We start from the raw sequence: 18,699 nt of genomic DNA, 5'->3' as shown, positions 1-18,699 counted from the left end.
GGTTGCATATCTTTGTGGTAAGCTCCATATTCTGCTGCACAAATTAAACACTATTTGAGTTGAATGGTCATTGCACCCAATCACTGTTTACCTTACATTTAACTTACATAGCAGTGTTTAGTACATGTATGAGTTTGACCAATTTAACATTTAATGTTATGGTCTGGATTTTGTTCTTTTCATACACACACTCACACACAAACTCCACACTGATGGCTCATGGTAGGCTGTGATCTTCTCTTTCCCTTGCAAGTGATCTTTTTTGTCTCCCATGCTGCGTTTGTTCCTTCCAATGATCTATGATCTGATCCAAGCTTCTCATCCTCCTCTTACCACATGTCCAATTCTGATTTTACATCTCAAACTTTTTCCTAACATTGCCTCTCCCCTATCGTCATCTTTCCTCTCTCACTGTCACACACTTGTCTCCCTTTGTGAGTTATTGCCCCCATAGCGCTTTTGCTCTACATAGAATCTGCCTCTCAAAAAAAAAGAAAAAGAAAGACATTCTCTGCTGGATTACTGCATTATACCGTACTGAGGACAAAGAAATATTTGCTCATACAAGGTCGATAACATCAACAGATAAATGAAGTCGTTAAACATTTCCACTGAGACAAAAACACAGACTGGTGGATGGAGGGATTAACCAGAGAAGGAGGAAAAGGCAAGAGCAATATATAACATTTACAAGGGGATTAGTATACAGCGGTAGAGGGCATGAAGACCCCCGCATATCAATTCTAAACTTGTTAAAATAGAACATCTGTGATTGAGAGGCAGGGAGAGAGGGGAAGGTCAGGGGTAAACAGGGAGAAAAGACTGAGGGGAAGGGAGGAAAAGGAAAAGAGCAGATCAAGGCATGAGAGCTTTGTGTTTCTTCTCTTGAGAAAACTGTTGCTGTGTGTGTCTGTGTGTGTGTGTGTGTGTGAGTGAGTGTACGTGCACGCACAGACACATACACACAAGCTTGTACTCCTGGCAGACTCAGACTAGGCATTAAAATTATTGGTGCCGCCAGCATGCCGTGGCCCCCACTGAAAAGGGAGGGAGGTGAGCAGGGAGAGCAGGAGGGAGGGAAGGAGTCACCAAGTGCTAATCAGACCCATGTGTGTGTGGCCAGCGATGCTCCAAACAGCTGTTCCCATGCTGAGGAACTGGCCACCACATACACCACACACCACACATACGGACACACACACACACACACGTCCTGTAAAGCCATCCAGGTATTATCAGTGTGTAGTTAGCACACACATAACCATAGTCTGAATGAATGAACTCATATGGCAAATAGAAAAAATAAAAAAAGAGCAGCTGAAGGAAACATATAATACTGTATATTTGGGTCTGTTCTTTAAACCAAAGTTGACTATTCTGATGTTTTTGTTTTATTTTATGACTTCCGTCATTTTGCTTTGTTTTTTGAGTCCTTAATAACAGACCTTAATAAATACAGACAGGATTTTAGTCATTGGGCAAGTATTTATGTTAAGACCAACAGATAAAATGCAGATTGTGAGACAGGTGCGAAAGTGCTATGTCCTTTCCTCCCTCTAAAAAGCCGACAACAGGAACTGTCAAAAAGCAAAGGGAAGAAGCTCTGTTATTTATTCTGGGAAGAGACGTCACTTTCCAATCCAGCCCACTAAGGACACACACACACACACACAAAATCTACAAGACACAAACACATTGTACTCTGCAATAAAGAGGCCACTGATTTATCATTGTTTAGATTAGCTTTTTCAGACTTTGTAATTGGATCTTTAGGTTGCAACAGTGCCCACAAACAGAGCTAGGATGGAGGATTTCTTCATGTGTGTGTATGTGTGTGTGAGTGGGTGTAACAGGGCAGAGACGTGACATGCCTTGGGGAATGGATTTCTTTGTAGTGGGCAGGGAAGTAGAGGAATGTCAGAAATCTCCCCAGAGGATGCAGGGTCTGTCCGGTCAACCCTGTCTTTCTCTTGCCTTCTTTCTCTCACTATCACAGTTTCTCTCCTTCTTCCCATTTCTCTCATTCACTCTCTCAATCTCAGGCGCTTAGGCTAAATATAGTGCATGCATATGTAGCTATAGTCATGCACTAGCCAAACACAGTCGCTGAGATGAGCATAAAAAGATTTTTAGCCAATAAAGTTCACTAACAGCCTGGGAGCAGGTAAAATAAAGCTTTTACCAGAGACCTCTGATGTGTGTGTGTCAGTCTGACTTAAATGGTGAGATGAAAGAGCTGGTGGACAGACTTTGTCAGGAGCTCTCATCACTTTGCCAGTTGCACTTGGTAGTGAAACAATCCTCTATCAGTCTGTATGTGTCAGTGTCCTCTTCTCTTATTGTCCAAGATCATGTTCACTTCTGTGCATGTGTGTGTGTGTGTGCGTGTGAATTCCACTTTGCGGTGCAGTTTTCAGCATTGATGTCTGTTCCACAAAATGTGCTGGCAGCCAGTCAGGAGCATCCAGGTGGTGGTGGTGATAAAGCCTTTACAGGTCATGAGTGAACAAAGGGTGGAGAACAGACGAGCGTGTGTGTTAATGTGTGTTTGTACAGATCCTCAGTGATGACTACTGTGTTTTGTGTCCCAGGTCACCTGAAAGCACACATGCAAACAACAAAGTGAATTGTTGTGGCACCTGGAGCAGCCAAAAGGAAGGCTGAGAGGATTAAGGCAAGACTGTAGGATGTGAATCATGGGCAGGAAAATATGTATGTTTGCAAGTGACATCACCCTCTGTGGTGTTGTGCTGGGAATGATAGAGTTAGCGTGAGAAAAAAATAAAATGCGTAGAGTGGATGGATGCAGAGACTGGTAGAAAAAAACAAGACGTCCAGAAGATGTAAACAGAGAGAAAAGAGGAGAAAGAGTGATATTATAAGATGTAGAATGTGCCTGTCACTGGATTCGGTCCCGGTAAATACACATTTTTTGCTTGTGGAAACTTCTATTTAAAAGCGCTAGTCTTAAAAAGGCTGTTCATCAAATAAGAACATAAACACTCCAAGAGGAACCAGGGACTAGGGGATGGAGGATGGAAAAGTGAGTGACCTGGTGGGCTTTTGGGGGTCTGATATGTGGTTAAGGGGCCTGGGTCAGGGGGTAGAATCACTTGAGGGAGAGTTGAAGTTGAATCTGACCTTCACCCAGAGGATGCTGAGGAAGCACTTACCAGCGCAGAAAATATGCAAATTCAGCATGCTGCAAAGCACAGGAACTGGACCAACAAATAGACAAACTTTACACAATAGAGCAAGTCAAATGGGGTTATTGTATTGGAGAAGGGTGTAAACTACTGCAGGAGTAGGGCGAAATATCAGTGATTGTCACAGTGGTGTGTTAAGTGGGTCACTTCACTTCCATCTGCAGCAGCCTAAGATACTTACAGGTGTTAAGGCTGGTAATGATAGCAAGAGTGTTTCCAGACCAGTGAGCAGCCATCCACCCAGAGTTTTGCTATAGGAGTCATCAAGGCAGAGCTTTCATGGCAAACATCCAACAATCAACCAGGAATAAGCTTCGACTTAAATTTTTCAACAAATGAGGCTCCCCACAGTGAAAGCTAGCAGGTCTTCCTTTGCATTGTGTATAAAGTGAACTCAGCACACAGACTTCATGTAATTAAAGTGTATCCATTGTGACGCCTGCTGGGATCTGGTGCCTGTGCGTTAACAGCTTGCATCCCTACCAACAGCTCCTCTCTTGTAAGCAACTGTACATACTATAAAAAGCCCCCCCTTCTCTAAACAGATGATAAAGAGTAGCTAGCAGCCCCAGGAAATGGCACCATTCACACTTTAAAATAACCAGCAAAGAGCTATTTAAACAGGACCAGGTTGCAGCCTCTCATAAAACAGATACACTGGAATATTTGAATTGACACAGATATAGACATTGCACAGGCAAACACAGACAACATAGGTGACAGCTCATTACACAAGCAGTCTGTTATTTGCTGTTTTGTTTTGTTTTGTTGTGTATGCATCAAATTTTGTATTGAGAATAATGAAATCCCAACAGTATTGGTACTGACTACTGTACCAATATTTGTGATATTGCTACACAGTAAGCAAATAGAAAAAAAAGGCTGTCTCTCAACGGGGGTACAGGATGCTATGCTGAAAAGTGGTGGCAGTGTTTTGGGGTGGTGTGTGGAAAGAAAAGTGTGGGGGGGGGGGGTTAATGTAGGTCTCAGAGCTACCGTGCAGGCGCCAGCAAAGACAGCAAGAGTGGAAGGGAGGGGAGGAGGGAGAGAAGAAGGGGGAGAAAGATCCTGGTGAAACTCTCAACAGATGCGTGAAGCCCTTGTCAGCATTCCTGCTAGGTAACGCAAGGTCAGGAGAAAGCAGGAAGACAATATGAGGACTATTTGGGCTCCCTGAGCGCCAGATGTGTTTTAATAAGACGGCTGCCCTCCCAGCTAATAAGGTCAGCCTCTGGCTCCAGCCAGACGAGCAAACAAGTAGACTCTTGGCAGGAATTCAGCTCCAGCTTGGCACAGCCTCCCTCTCTGCTTCCTGCCTCACTCTCTCACTCACTTGCTCTTTCTCTCTCTCTCACACACACACACAAGCTCAGGGAGACCGAGAGAGGCCAACTCTGTTTCTCTCGCTTTCTGTGCCTGTGCCTGTGTGTGTGTGTGTGTGTGTGTGTGTGTGTGTGTGTGTGACTCACCCCGACACATACACCCACCTTTTATTAGACACTTCCCTTTTTCTGGAAGTAAAAGGGGGAACTGCAGCCTGAAAACTGGGACCTTTGAAAACATCTGTACACTGACTTTGCACCTACATGCACAAACTGACACACGTGCAAGTGCAACCCAACACATACTCCTCCTGCCGGACTGCACACCAATAACTATTTCTTATCACTGGACCTACAAAAAAGACACTCTACTATCTTGAATCCGTGAGTAATGAACAACTAAAATTTGTTTTAAAACTAAATATCGGAACAACAAATCTGGGTCATCAAGAGGGAAAGTAAAGAAGCAACATCGGCGCCAACAAAGATTGGCTTACTCTGCAGTGAATTTGAGATAGAAGAGGAATGAGGAGGAGGAGGAAAATGAGGGAGATTTACAATTAAGAATCAGAATAAAGTGGGGAGAAAAGTGGCATAAATAGAAAAAGAAAGAGATCAGCAGTGGCACTGAGGAGCCTTGGCAGCTTGGGTGAAATTTCTGTCAACACAAGTTCCTGCCAGTTGTCCATTGGATACAAAAAATCTAAATCTTTAAACAAAATGAATTTGTAATGCTTTTGATGTATTTGAAGCGTGTGGATTCCTGTCGCTGAGCAGAACCCAGGTGGCAGGTGAGGAGGAAACGTGATTGAAGGGATGTCACAACCAAAGTAGAGGGTAATTTAACTTCCAATAAACACAGAGACATACACAAACAAACCCACATTCTGTGCTCTGAATGAAAAGAGTTTGCTATTGTGTGCACATTAACTGCAGATACACTCACACGCTCAGGCATGAGCGCACACACACACACACACACACACACACACACACACAGTCTTCCTGGCTCTCTCTCTCTGATCCTCTGAGGGAAAGTTGACGTCATCCTTGGCCTCACACGAAAATCAGCCCATCAAAGACAGACCCTCGCTGACTGGTGCCTGCAGTCCTCTAATATTACCTCAGGGCTGAGCCACGCGATACCACACACTGGAACTCTGCTCTCACCCGTACCTCTTTTTCATACACACCAGGTTTAGCATATGATCACTCAGTGGTTTAATGGCTGATGGGGTGCATCTGAAAAAATCTGAATAAATTGCCTTTTTGTATTTTATTTATTTGGAAGATATTTTCTTATCCAGAGGAGCTTAAACCTGCAAAACATTTTAGGAATTCAGTGTGTAACTGATGTACCTGATTAGTAAGAACATCATTAAAGCTGCCATATGTTATGATACAGGTGAAGATATCATGTTTCCTGTGCAGAATGATCAATGTATTATGGGTGCTTCCTACTTTTCCTTTTGCAAACATCTGGCACACAATTGTCGCCTTTATTCAATGTTGGTGAACATTTGCGTTTTCTATCTTCTTGCTCCTGATACAGTACATGATGCATTATTTGTATCATATGCATGTTATAGATTTTTTTACACTTTAGACTAATTTGGGCATCTTTTCCTTGTTACAGGATAGAATACATACCACACACTGTAATACTATTGTTATCGTGAGCAAAATATTCTGACAGTATGTTATCAGGAGCAGGCTTCAATTCTCATGCCATCACTATGTGACTATGAGGGTGTTTGTCCATTTGTCTGTGTTTGTTGAACATAAGGTTGGACTGAAGACCGCCATCCATCACCAGACCAAAAAAGGTTTCTGTTCCAGAGGTTAGACCTTCCTGTTTTAACGTTAGCAGACAGGGAACATTTGGCTAGGTGTAATACGAGATGACCTCGTCACAGTGAGCTGCAGGTTACAAGGTCAGCAGGCCTTATCGTTCAGCAACATGCCCTGTTTCTCCTCCATGCTGACCCCCATTACTCTCAGACTCACACTCACACACTCAAACACAAATGACTCTGTGTTCCCACAGTCGCAACAGGGCTACAAGTTGATGTATAGCAACTTGTAAAACAGAGCTGTCAGTCATTTTAACAGCCTATCACAGAGATCCAACAGGACCACAACCACGCATACAGGCTCAGGCCACTGACCAGCTCAGCAACACTCCATAAAACCAGCTCAGACTCCATGCATGCTGACACAGCCAAGTACAGGAACACAAGAGAAGAAGAGCTTTGATCGAGACACACTGACAGATCCTCACACTTAAGAGGCTCGGGCAGTCAAAATGCTCTCATATGTATGTGCAAACAAACATGAAAGCTGTCTGATATTCGTAACACAATCATTTCGTCTTATACTCAATGGTGAACAAATCTGACACCTGTGGAGTAGTAAAGTGTGGGAAACCACCCAAAGTCTGCTATCAATCCAACGCTAAGGACACATGTTACATATTGAGTGGAAGTCAAACAGCGTCTGATCGGTGTTCGGCCAGCGTCAGTCTGTCTGGAGATCTGGTTTGTAGAAATTGCTTATTGTTATCCTCAGGCAACAAACAGGTGGACGAAAATAAGCATCTGGCCCATTCCAAACAAAGTATAATACACACAAAAAGACTGAGGGCATCTTATGAATGCCATTCCCTTATGGATTAGAGACTAACTAGATTGAAGATCAGAGATAATACAAGGCTATATGTTTCTTTTTTTAGTATGTTAAAGAGTACTAGGATTGCTGATGAATCTCACAGATCCAAGAACTGGAATTACTATTACACTTGACTTTGTTTCAAAGCCGCATCCAAGACAGATTTCACACAGGTAGAAATGTGGTTTTAAAGCACATTTATATTGGTTTTGGTTTTCAATTAAACCACTTTGCTGTAACATCAAATAAATGAATACGAAACACCTTCATGAAATAAATGCGACAGGATCAGTGCCTGCTGTGGTGACAGATTAAGAATTTATTTTCCAGTCTGTTTAATGAAATTTCAAAGAGCCCTAGTAATTCATATTGAAAGAGGCGTCAAATCACTCCATGAAAGAAATATTGGTAATCTACAAATCATTAAATTAGCTAAACTGAAAGCTGATTTAGTTAGCAGTCTGCAGTTAGTGTGATTATATGCAGCTACATAATTCCACATTCTATTTTAAAAAGGTATGTTTTACATGTTTTAATAAGGGACATTGTAGATATCCAATGAAAACAGTGAGGTCATGTGCACTGTAATTTATTTAGCAACTTGCGGAGCATTTTATCCTGCAGCTCTAGATTTTTGGTGGCAATTGTACAAAGTGGTGAAAGTATTTTCTAGTTTTACATTGACAAAAAAGTAAAAAAGTCATTTAAAGGCTTCATGTGTTTTTATTTCTTGCACTGTGGAGATGACTTAGACCTTCATGCTCTGAAAGTCAATTTGAACACAATTCATAGCTCAAAAGCTGAAGTAATCAACGATTTCTGGTGAAAATGTTGTGAGAGATGTGAAAGCACCTAAAATACAATGGAATGGCTTTGTTATTTCTGATAATCTACCTATCTTATTTTACGACCAGTCCAAAAAGAAGCGTATATGAAGGTAATGAGTGCATGTAACCCCATTTACATGCAGATAATTCTTGACTGTGGTATTTTGTTTCTTCTGAGACTACCTATCCTTGACGGGCATATTCATTATTGGGCTGAAAAGCTAACCTACCTGCGACCCACTTACTCTTTATCCTCTGATGCTATCAAGAGCTGCAGACAGATTGGAAGTCTAATAAAAAAAAAGGTTTTTGTCCTCTTTGTCCTTTTTTTTTGTAGCTAGTCTGCATTCAAAGATATTTTCAAAAGCACACATGTACCTTAGAGAGATGGAGTCATACACAAAGGTCTTGCCAAGTGTTAATTGGAGTAGCAGTTTCAATTAATGAACTGCCCTAGCATCTGTTACTATAAGAACCAGCATAAAGATGGAATACTGAAAATGTACTTCTCCTTAAAATACAGATGACTATTGGCTTAAAACAATAATTAATGTTATTTTGTTAATTGTAATATTGATGCACAATTTGTTTTTGTTTGTATTTTTTGCTTCTTTTTTTTCTCAATAATTGCCCTCAGCAGCTCTTAATAATTATTTTTTAAGTCAAAAACAAAACCAGAAACTACGATAGCACTTCTGTTCTTCTCTGGAGTGGCTCTGATCTACTACTTACTCACCTTGATGCTGGCAAGAAATCTGATTAAAGCTCTGTATGCATTTGATGCTAGGAGCCTAAACAGAGGACATGTCATAACAGAAAATAAAAAACAGAAGATACAGGGATCTTTGGGAACTCATCCATGTGAGCTTGATTTGCATGTTCTGTTTAATAAGCGGTGACAAACGCACATCTTTATGCACATAGATCGCTAAGAATACTAAATTAACAGTAGATCTTTAAAAACTTTGCCTGATTCAGTTAAGTAAAAATCTAAGGTATTCTTTGCATACAGCAAGTATGTGTGTGCATAACCAAATGCTCCTGCGGGAAAAAGGTAAGGATATTAAAGTGATTGCGTTGATGATTGTACCTACATGACAGTACCTTATAGGTATAGTACAAATGCCTATAAGACAAAAAAAGTGCAATTAAAGATAGAACTACAGATGGTCTCCGGCTTTACAGGTTTGCAAGACTAATTGGTCAAATTTCAACTGAATTACTCAGATATTTTGATTTTGATTTAAAATTCTTTAGGACATTGGATAAAACATCACGGAGAAAACCAACTATACAGGGCAGGATTAGCTATGCATTTGATTTAATGTTTGGTTAGGTAGAAATCCTAAAAATAAACTGAAATCAACACAATAGATGCTTCAAAGCTTTTAGCATTTGATCAAATTTCTGTATTTCATATGCTAACTAAAGGCTTTCCCTGCCTCTGTACTCTGTAAGTTTGTCTCAAAACAAACAAACAAACAAACAAACAAACAAACCATTATTTAGTCTTGAGTGTTTGTCTGTCAGATTTGATACCTACTGCTTCATCTGATTTGGACATAGCAACTTCTTTTTTTTTTTTTTTTGGCTGATGCCTTCCGTGTCAAGAAAGGGAAGGTTGTATATGGAGAAGAGGAGAAAAGAAGGAATCATACAGGAAGAGATAAGGTACAAAAAGCTAGGCTGATGTTTGGAGAGTGAGGTCAAGCACCATCACCTGAGTGACCTGAAACGATGTGACAGGACTTCACCATCACCTTTGCAAACAGAGTTCGAGAGCTTAAGTCAGAGCAAGAGAGGGGAAGGTTAATGCACACACATCAAAACCCAACGGAACTCTAGTTCTCTCTTTTATTAATGCTGCCGAAATCTCTCTGTTCTAGGATAAGACAGCAAAGCATCTGTCATATGGTTGTGTTCAGAAGACCTCCAGCACAATGGATGGTCCTTTAAGACCCCCTGATGTGTGAGGCCGTTTCTGTATCAAAGAGAACAGAGTAGCATGCACAAACTGGTGTGTGTCTCTCTGTGTGCGCGCACCTCTGTGTATGTGTGAAGCAGATGGGAGGGAAGAGAGAAATTAGAGAGGGGTAAAAGGAGAGTAGCGACAGAAAGTCTGCAAGAGCATGTGTGTGTATGTGTGTGCGTTGGACTGAGGGGATTGTGAGGGGTTAGGGGAAGGCATAAGGGAGAAGAGAGGGGGAGTAGTGTGGTTAGGCATCCAGAATCAGTGAACATTTTTCTGGCAGGCCCTTTCTATGCTCCTGGCGGCTTGCCCGGCTCTGAAGCAAACTTAAACAAACTCCTGTTGCAGCCATCTGCTGAGCCCGCGGGATAAATCACAGCACTGCTCCGCTCTGTACTGCTCAGCCGAACCACTATCAGGTTACTGTGTTCACGGCCTGCACACACACACACACACATTCACTCCAAGGCATGTAAGCACACATAACAGGCTCCCTCTCATCCACACACACACACACACACTGAGCTACGCGTCAGCCTGGAGCCAGGGCCTGCCATGGGGCTCACACCACCAGGAGAGGCCAGCAACATGTGGCCCCGCTAATACCACAGGGAGAGATGAAGAGGAGGGGGGAAGAGGAGGGAGGAAAATTGGGGGAGAAGGGAAAAACAGAGAAAGGAAACGTGGTGGGAAGGGGGGGGGGGGCAGAGACAGAAAGAGGAAGAGTGAAGTGATGGGCACGCAAAGAGAAATACAGAGGTGGACGGAAGTAAGAGCTGGGAGAAGTAGAGGACAGAAGGGAGAGAAGAGAAGACCTCTGACACCTACCTCAGGCCAAGTACTATTTTAAAAGTCCCCTGTAGAGACAAAAACCATAAAGACATTAAGAGCCTCTTGGCCTCTGTGGGCCTTAATAATAACTTAAGCAATTTATAATGAGGAAGGAAACACTGGATTTTTACTTTTTAACCCTATAATGTCCATATTAAGAGGTGCTGCATTTACAGTACCTTTTTTAATCCCCTTTTTTTATCCAACACTATGAGTTATGGGTCTGTTTGGGATATATCCAGTCTCTACAAACTTGAAATGATAAGAGAAAGCTGATCTTTGATTGCAGTAATATCACATACACCACACATTACAGTTGGTAACCCTGTGGTTGTGCCTAAAGGAGATCGGGGATCTTTAACACCAGGTTAAATTGACTCTGGTGGTTTACCACTCCTGTTAACTTCACTTGGGGACTTGAAGCTGTGATTTACACAGTACATAGGTACACACTGCAGTACACACTACACACACCACTTTTGGTCATGTGGGAAATGCCTAACCAAGCTGGCAAGTCATGTGTTATGTCATGCTGGTAGCCTCATAGCCTTGGATTTGGTTGGGCAAGTCGGATGTAACCAGCAGCTTGGCAAAAGCCACATGAAATCAAAAATTGCAAATGGCATACTTGAAAGGAAAAGAAGGAAAAAGGTAACAAATAAATAATGATGAGCCTTTGGGAAGAATCTGTGATAACTATCTGTCACACAGATGGAGAAATTGTAACAATTTACTTCTGACTCACAGGATGGCCATGTCAGTGTGGCAGACTCTCACCCATGGAAACTATTCAGAAAGACCAAGTAAGACTGGCTATGTTAGTGCATTTGCGTGTGCTTGCACATATGTGTTTACGTCTATGTGTGTGTGTCCATTCATTGCTTGGCCACTGAGAGCCTCTCCATTGAAGACCACATGATCTGGGTAACATTTAGGTAACTTTTCTTTGTTTGGATGATGCTCTGGATTATTGCTCAGCCACAGCAACTGAGTCACAACCCAAACTAAGACTTTAACATCAGACAAGTATTAATGTCAAATCAAATGTTCCTTTTTTGAAGGGAATTCACAAAAAACAGCTGACAGCTTTCTCAACAGGCAATCCCAGAGAGTTCCTGTATAGTACATGACAGCAACTAATACATTAAATACATTATTATCTTACTCGTGTCAACATCTTTTAACGCAAAGTGTATAGACAAAATACTACACGTGTCAGGACTACAGCATATTTTAGTATGGGCTGCATTCTTCTGGAGGTATTACTGTCTGTAGCTTCATGGGAGCCTGAGTACAAAACTCATACTCAGTCTATTTCTTCCCCAGCTGTCCTGGGCTGAGCTGGCAGAACAAGCTGAGTATGCGAGAGACCAGGTGGCTGGATGGCATATGTGGGGGTTTGGGTGGGAGTGGAGGGTGTCAAGGCCACGACTTGGGAGGGTGCGGAGGGCCAAGGATGGAATGTCTTCTTCAGCCAAAATGAGATCCAGGAAGATCATCAGTAATGCTAATCATTATCTCTTCTCTGGTTGGCTGACGGAAGGAGGGTCAAACTAGCTAGAGGCTGGCTTGTCAGAGCCGGTGGTTGGCTGTGTGCAGACTGTAGTGTAGGAGAGTGTGTTTTATATTTTGTCCATTACAGGGGCTCTTTGGCTCCCCGTGACATCGCCAGTTGTCATGACAAGAAGGTATCTTCATCTCTTCACCAAAGTATTAGCAGAACAGAGGGCAAACAGAAGAGCAAGAAAGTGATGCAAAAGCTAAGCCACAGAATTCAAAGATTAAGGAACATACACTTATACAGACCCTCAGCAAAGGGGAAGTCTGAAAAAAAGAACGACTAATGAGCAGTGATGAATAATATCCAGTCAGCTGAAAGCACGAGTTACATGTTAAATCTCTGGCAAGGAAACAGGTCTACCATTAGCTACTGTGCCACCACACATTAGAGCTACATCCAGGTGCAGAACCACACACGCACACACACACACTTACACAGCTGTGGCACAATCCAGCTGCATTTGCCAGCACAAGCAGAAACACCTGCCAGTGCTCCCAACCACCTGGCAGACACTCATGTGCACACACACACACAGAGCAGATTTTGCTACAAAGCAGATTGAAAATGTCAATGACAAACCGTGACCAAGAGCTATGTTTATTTTTGTAATGTTTATCCAGAACAGTTGCCATATAAATTTTTTTGTATAATAACTTTAACTTTTTTTTTTTTTTTTTTTTGGGGGGGGGGGTTATTGCTGGCTGCTAAAATGTGTAATATCTTTTGATACTAGAAATTTCTCTCCATTACATCATTGTAACATTCTCAACTTACAGTGGACATTTAAATAAAAAACACTGCAGCAGATACACTCAAATGGCTTTATGTAACTGTGTTTTATCGATATCAATATATTTTATCGATATCAATAATATCAATACCAGCAATTGGAACATTTTTACTCCCCAAAGCTTGTTAAAAGATTTCTATATCTATCCTTGGTGTTCTCCTTTGAGTTTGTTGAAAACATATTCAATTTCCTAAGATCCTGCATCAATTTTGATTAAGTTAGACCTGTTGGCCTCATTTGTGGACATATTGTCTGTCATCTTGTGTGAAGATATCCAACAATTCCCACTAACATGCATGCTGTACCAAATAAAAAGCTCAGGTCTCCAGAGGCTAAGGCGTTTCACAGAAATCTATTAAAGGGGTGTATTTGTATTTATATTTGGTTAATTGAACTGATTGATTTAGGTTTTCGTCCTATAAAAACTGGCAGAGTTTATGGCACAGAGTATACATAAATCCAGTCTTGAAGAAATCCCTTTAAAACCCACTACATGCCATGTACATGTCCACAAAATGTTTTTTTTACTGCTTATCTGGGTTTGAAATTGAGCAGGATAGCATTTAAGTGGTTTAGAGGGGCATTTTGCTATATCAGCTTCTACTTTTGCTTGAATCCAACATCATCCACAAAAAAAAAGAGCTGAAAAGATCACCAGTGCAAACTGACCATGTAATACTCTTTTTTTTTTTTTTTTTGATGAAACGCTAAAATGGTATGACCTTGCTCTGAGTGCTGAGAATTTATCAATACCCCATCTCTCTCTAGCTCTGCTGGGTTAAAAGGTCAGTATTCCCCATCTCTCAACTAAAAACTAGATAGGAAGCCAGAAAAGCTTCAAAACTCAAGCTTCTTTCTCAATGACGTCAAGGCCTTTTTCTCAAAAGAAACATAAAAGCAAAGATGTGACATTGCCATCATTCATGCTTTGTACTCACTGACATTCCTCTCTGTGAGGAAACTTCTGACACTGCCTAATTCAATCACTCTCTCCTTCCTTCCTTGGCAAACCACTGCTTCCTCCTGTCAATCACCTGCCAGGGAATTTTTAAATCAAAATGCCAGTTATGATCAAATTTGGCATTTGGTGATCCAGTTGAACTACAACTTGAAAGTCGATCAATGGAGGCAAGTCTTTGCCATCTGGGCCAAATGATTGGCTGCATTGGATTGGATGGATGGACCCAAAAACACAGATTCACAGTAATGGTTAACTTTTACCTGCAGGTATAATTAATCTTTCCCAACAATCAAGAGCTAAGCTATGGCACTCGAAATCTTGCAAAACAGAACCTTAAATGCAAGTCTAAATGTGCTGGCTGGTTCACAGAAACTGAATCTGATGTGCAGAAGTAGTGAGGGATGAGTCTTTTCAGTACATGAAAGCAACTTTCATCGGAATGAATGGAAGCCATGTTGGAGTCCGATATCAAGTTCTCTTATTACATCTATGACATACACGCATAGTGGATATGCTTTGGAATTGAATGTACTTTATGTATGAAAGATGCTAGATCACAGGATTCTCCTTTGAAATTCATTGGGGGCTTTCACATGGACAGCCTAAACACCATCTATGAACTTAGAAATGACACAGGGTTCAGGGCCTGCATTGACAAACACTAGCCAGGACACACAATTTGTAGTGGGCTACAGGTGAGGCAGAGAGCTTGGAGACACGCCCAAGAATCATTGGAACACCTCTATCTCATCTGCTCTATGTAGAATCTGATCACTCCATTCAGATATGGGCAGTGGGGGATGCTGGAAGGAAGAGCGTGATTAAAGCTTTGAGTGCTAAATCAAAACCCACCTCCAACAGCTTTGAAATAAACCCCTCTGATACTGTAGGATTCGCTGTGAAACGCAAGGCTGTCTGTCAGGCTCCACTGCTGGGAGAAGAAAGAAGCACAGCTGCAGGAACTTTACAGGATACACGCAATTTTGACTAAACACACATATGAACAGGCACGAAAAACGACAGCTCACACCACATGTTATGACCATACTCCCACACATGCCTCAGATTAACACACTTTTAATACAATCCCCATTCCATAAAAAAAACTCTCTCCTGTTATACTTCTGTCTGAGATGAATGGACCTTTTTTTTTTTTCAGTTTTCCTGTGTCCCACATTTTAAATCCCATTAACCCCCTCACCTTCTCTGAGCCCCCCATCTTTTCTCTCCTTTTCTTCTTCCAATAATTCACTCAAGATAATTTTGTCTTCTGCCTTCCAACTTCACATTCTGATTTGATTAATAATTTTGCCCTAAACTCCTTCTTTCACTCGCTATAAATCTTCTTTGGCGACACTGTCAGGATGCCGGCATGTTTTTCCTGTGACAGCAAATACCTCCTTCACAGGATATGGGCTGTGCACTGAGAACACAGTCTTTACATGTTTTACACAAAACACACATGACCACACAATGCACACATGTATAATCACACTAACGTTACAGCACATTCAATGCTCATACAAACATACCCTCCCTTAAATACACACACCATTCAACGCTACTCTTCCAACAGGTCAACAATAATCATCCACTCAGAAGAGTCACTCAGCAGAGCGCCATTCAAAGATAAACATCCAAATGTGTATACAGACAAACACACCTTTTGCACACATCTGTATACATATGAGTGGTTTTCAGCAAGCAAGATTTGGCAGGTTTGAGTATTCTGTGTCTATGTGCAATTATGTCATATTTATCTTTGCCTGACTAACTAGCCAGACTACTTATTAATTTATTTGATGTTTTAATTCCCTTACATACAAAAGATGTTTTGAGAGATTAATCTTTAAACATACATCTTAATGCAGTGTTTGTATCTATTTATTGTGGTTTTGTCATTTGCCTTTTTGCATGTTCATTTATTTTTTTTATTTTTTCTGTGTCATTTGTTACTTTTTTATATTACATTGTTTAAAAAACAAAAATTTCCATTTTTTCTTCAGTTTAGTATTCCAGTAGTCATGCATTCATGGTCTTTCCTTAAAATATTGGTTCACATTTTCTCAACTGAAAATAAAGGATTTAGTTGTTACAATCATTTATTCTGTCCATAGTCTGATTATGAAGAAAATAGGATATCCCTTCCCTTCCTTAAATAAATTCATTGTCGGGGTGAGTGGGACAGAATCCAGACTCCAAACTTAAGCTGGGGCTAATATGAGTCACCAGTCAGATGGATACTGAAACAAAGAAAATGAATGAAATTTTTTCCACCATATTTACATGTTTCAGCAAACTAATTCCACATTTTAAGTGCAGAGTATGTCAAAAATTAAGCACTAAGTATGCCACGTATACCTTTGCTTATTAGTCTGCCACCCTGCTGACATCCCATCAAGCAGCAACAATATTTAATGACTTCACTGCAGACCAAAAGAGGTTTGTTTTACCAAGGGTGCAAGTGAAAGTTCTGCTGACCAGCAGTCTCTCCACAGGCGCTGACTGCTGGTGTATACTAAGCACCTGTCAAAGGTCATGTCCAACATACTAATTAAAGAGGCAGCAGAACAGAGAATATGATAACCAACCATCACATATCTGTGTGTGTGTGTGTGTGTGTGTGTGTGTCCGCACCCACAACATTTAACAGCTACTAGAGTGTCCTGAAGTAGTTCTCATTCATCTCACTTGCTAATTCACATCTTGCCAAACAGGGAAAACAGACAGCACAGCATAATCCACCCTTTTCACACTTCACAGGGTGAGCATTCGTACATATACAATCATATTTACACTACAGCGAGCATCCTAATGACTAGAAATTGAGAACTCATTCAATTCTTAATCTCAATATGTTATATTTAATATCTTGGTTTTGTCCAAGTCCTGGTTAAGTCTAAACTATAACCAGATATAAATTACTGGCACTGCATCCCCCTCTGTATTTTTGTGGGAGCATGATAAAAAACTAGAAAAGATTATAACTGTATGTGATTATCTTTGCACAGCCTCCTCCAATAGACACACATTGCGCTAAGGGGAACCAGATGGGTACCCCCTCCTGACAGCCCAAACCCCAGCAATGACAGATCCTCTCAAGTGTATAGCATGACACGAGGGGACAAAGCACCTGTTCCCCTGCAGCTCTTTGACACTTCCCCTTCCCCGCAGAGACACACACTGGCCCTTTCTCAGCCATGAGATCACCGGCTCACTTAGGCCAAAACTGGCTGTGCCACCTGCAACACTCCCTGTCCAAAATAATCACCCGATACCCTGCCTGCCCCGACACCCCTCTTATCACACCCACCCATAATTTTCCTCTATATCAAGATGAGCCCCACATGTGATTCTGATGAGCTCATCCAGGACTAGCTCTGACAAACACTATAGACTAAAATTTGGTTATTGTAACAGTAAGAGTGACAGTGTTAATGGGTGTGCACCATATTGAGTGTGAATGGCATCCACAGATGTTCTTCACATGTCCCACATGCCCGGACAGTCAGTGTCTGTTTGCATGAGAGCGCCGCTCTGAATGGCTCACGAAGCCAACTGGCTATATAAAATTGCCTCAGCCTTTCATTAACACATCAGCATCTTTAGTTGCTCTGCACTCGTCCACCATATTGGCTTGTAACACCAAGCTTTCATCTTCTGCTATTGATCATTTGGAGTAACAGAGAAGAGTTTTGATATCAAATTCACAGCAGGAATGAGTTTTTATGTGTGCCGTTGAAAGGACAGGAGAAAATCATCAGAGAAGAAAACAAGAAACAGACAAAAAGTGAAAAATGAGAGAATGCTCTCTCCTCAGGGGGAAGCCTGTATACATGGCCTGTATCTTGAGCTAGCCCAATAGGACTACCTTTGTAAACATTTACACGTCAAAATAGCTTTTTACGACACTGAGTATTTTGTGATGATTACAATGATAAATTGTTACATTGGTAAAACACGTCACTCAGCTTTTGTAGAGCGCAAATTCTCTGCATCGCTACCAAATTAGCCAAAGCTGGGAGGTATTGGAATCACAGTGTGTCTTTGCATGAGGATGACTTGGGGGTGGAGTCATGTTTGGTTGGATGACAACAACAAGGATCAATTATCAGTAACACATTAATTTGATCTCATGATCAACTATGTCATTGCAAATGCATCCACATATAGACTTGTCAACTAAGCTACTTAACAAAATACGGCAAATAAAACATTAAAACCAATGACCAACTAAGTGAGAATTTATGTTATAATATTTGGACTAAGATTCACAAATTTCACATTGCTAGTGGGAAGTTAACTTGATTAATGTAACAGAGTGAGTTGCATTTTTGGCACATGCTAATATAACATAAAGAGACATTCAACACCTTTAAATAACCACTTCCAAATTCCTATTGGCTCTTTTTAGCCCCTATGTTGATGCAGCTAATGTGTTTAAAATAATTTTGGTTACTCTTGGTTACTCTTCAATGTCCTCAACTTGCTCAAAGCCTATTCAGCATTGCTGAGACACACTCAGTCATGCTTGCTTAAATGAACACACTCACACACACATGCTA

At 41.2% G+C, this 18,699-nt stretch overlaps 1 protein-coding gene across 1 annotated transcript in view; it reads right to left on the bottom strand.

Moving 5' to 3' along the window:
- The window catches only part of gse1b (Gse1 coiled-coil protein b), a 150,954-nt gene that overhangs the window by 129,126 nt on the left and 3,129 nt on the right, over window positions 1–18,699 (bottom strand). The window lies entirely within an intron of this gene.

Source organism: Echeneis naucrates, chromosome 3, assembly GCF_900963305.1.
Source record: "Echeneis naucrates chromosome 3, fEcheNa1.1, whole genome shotgun sequence".
In the NCBI taxonomy this organism is placed as follows: domain Eukaryota; kingdom Metazoa; phylum Chordata; class Actinopteri; order Carangiformes; family Echeneidae; genus Echeneis; species Echeneis naucrates.
This window is presented reverse-complemented; position numbering and strand designations above follow the sequence as displayed.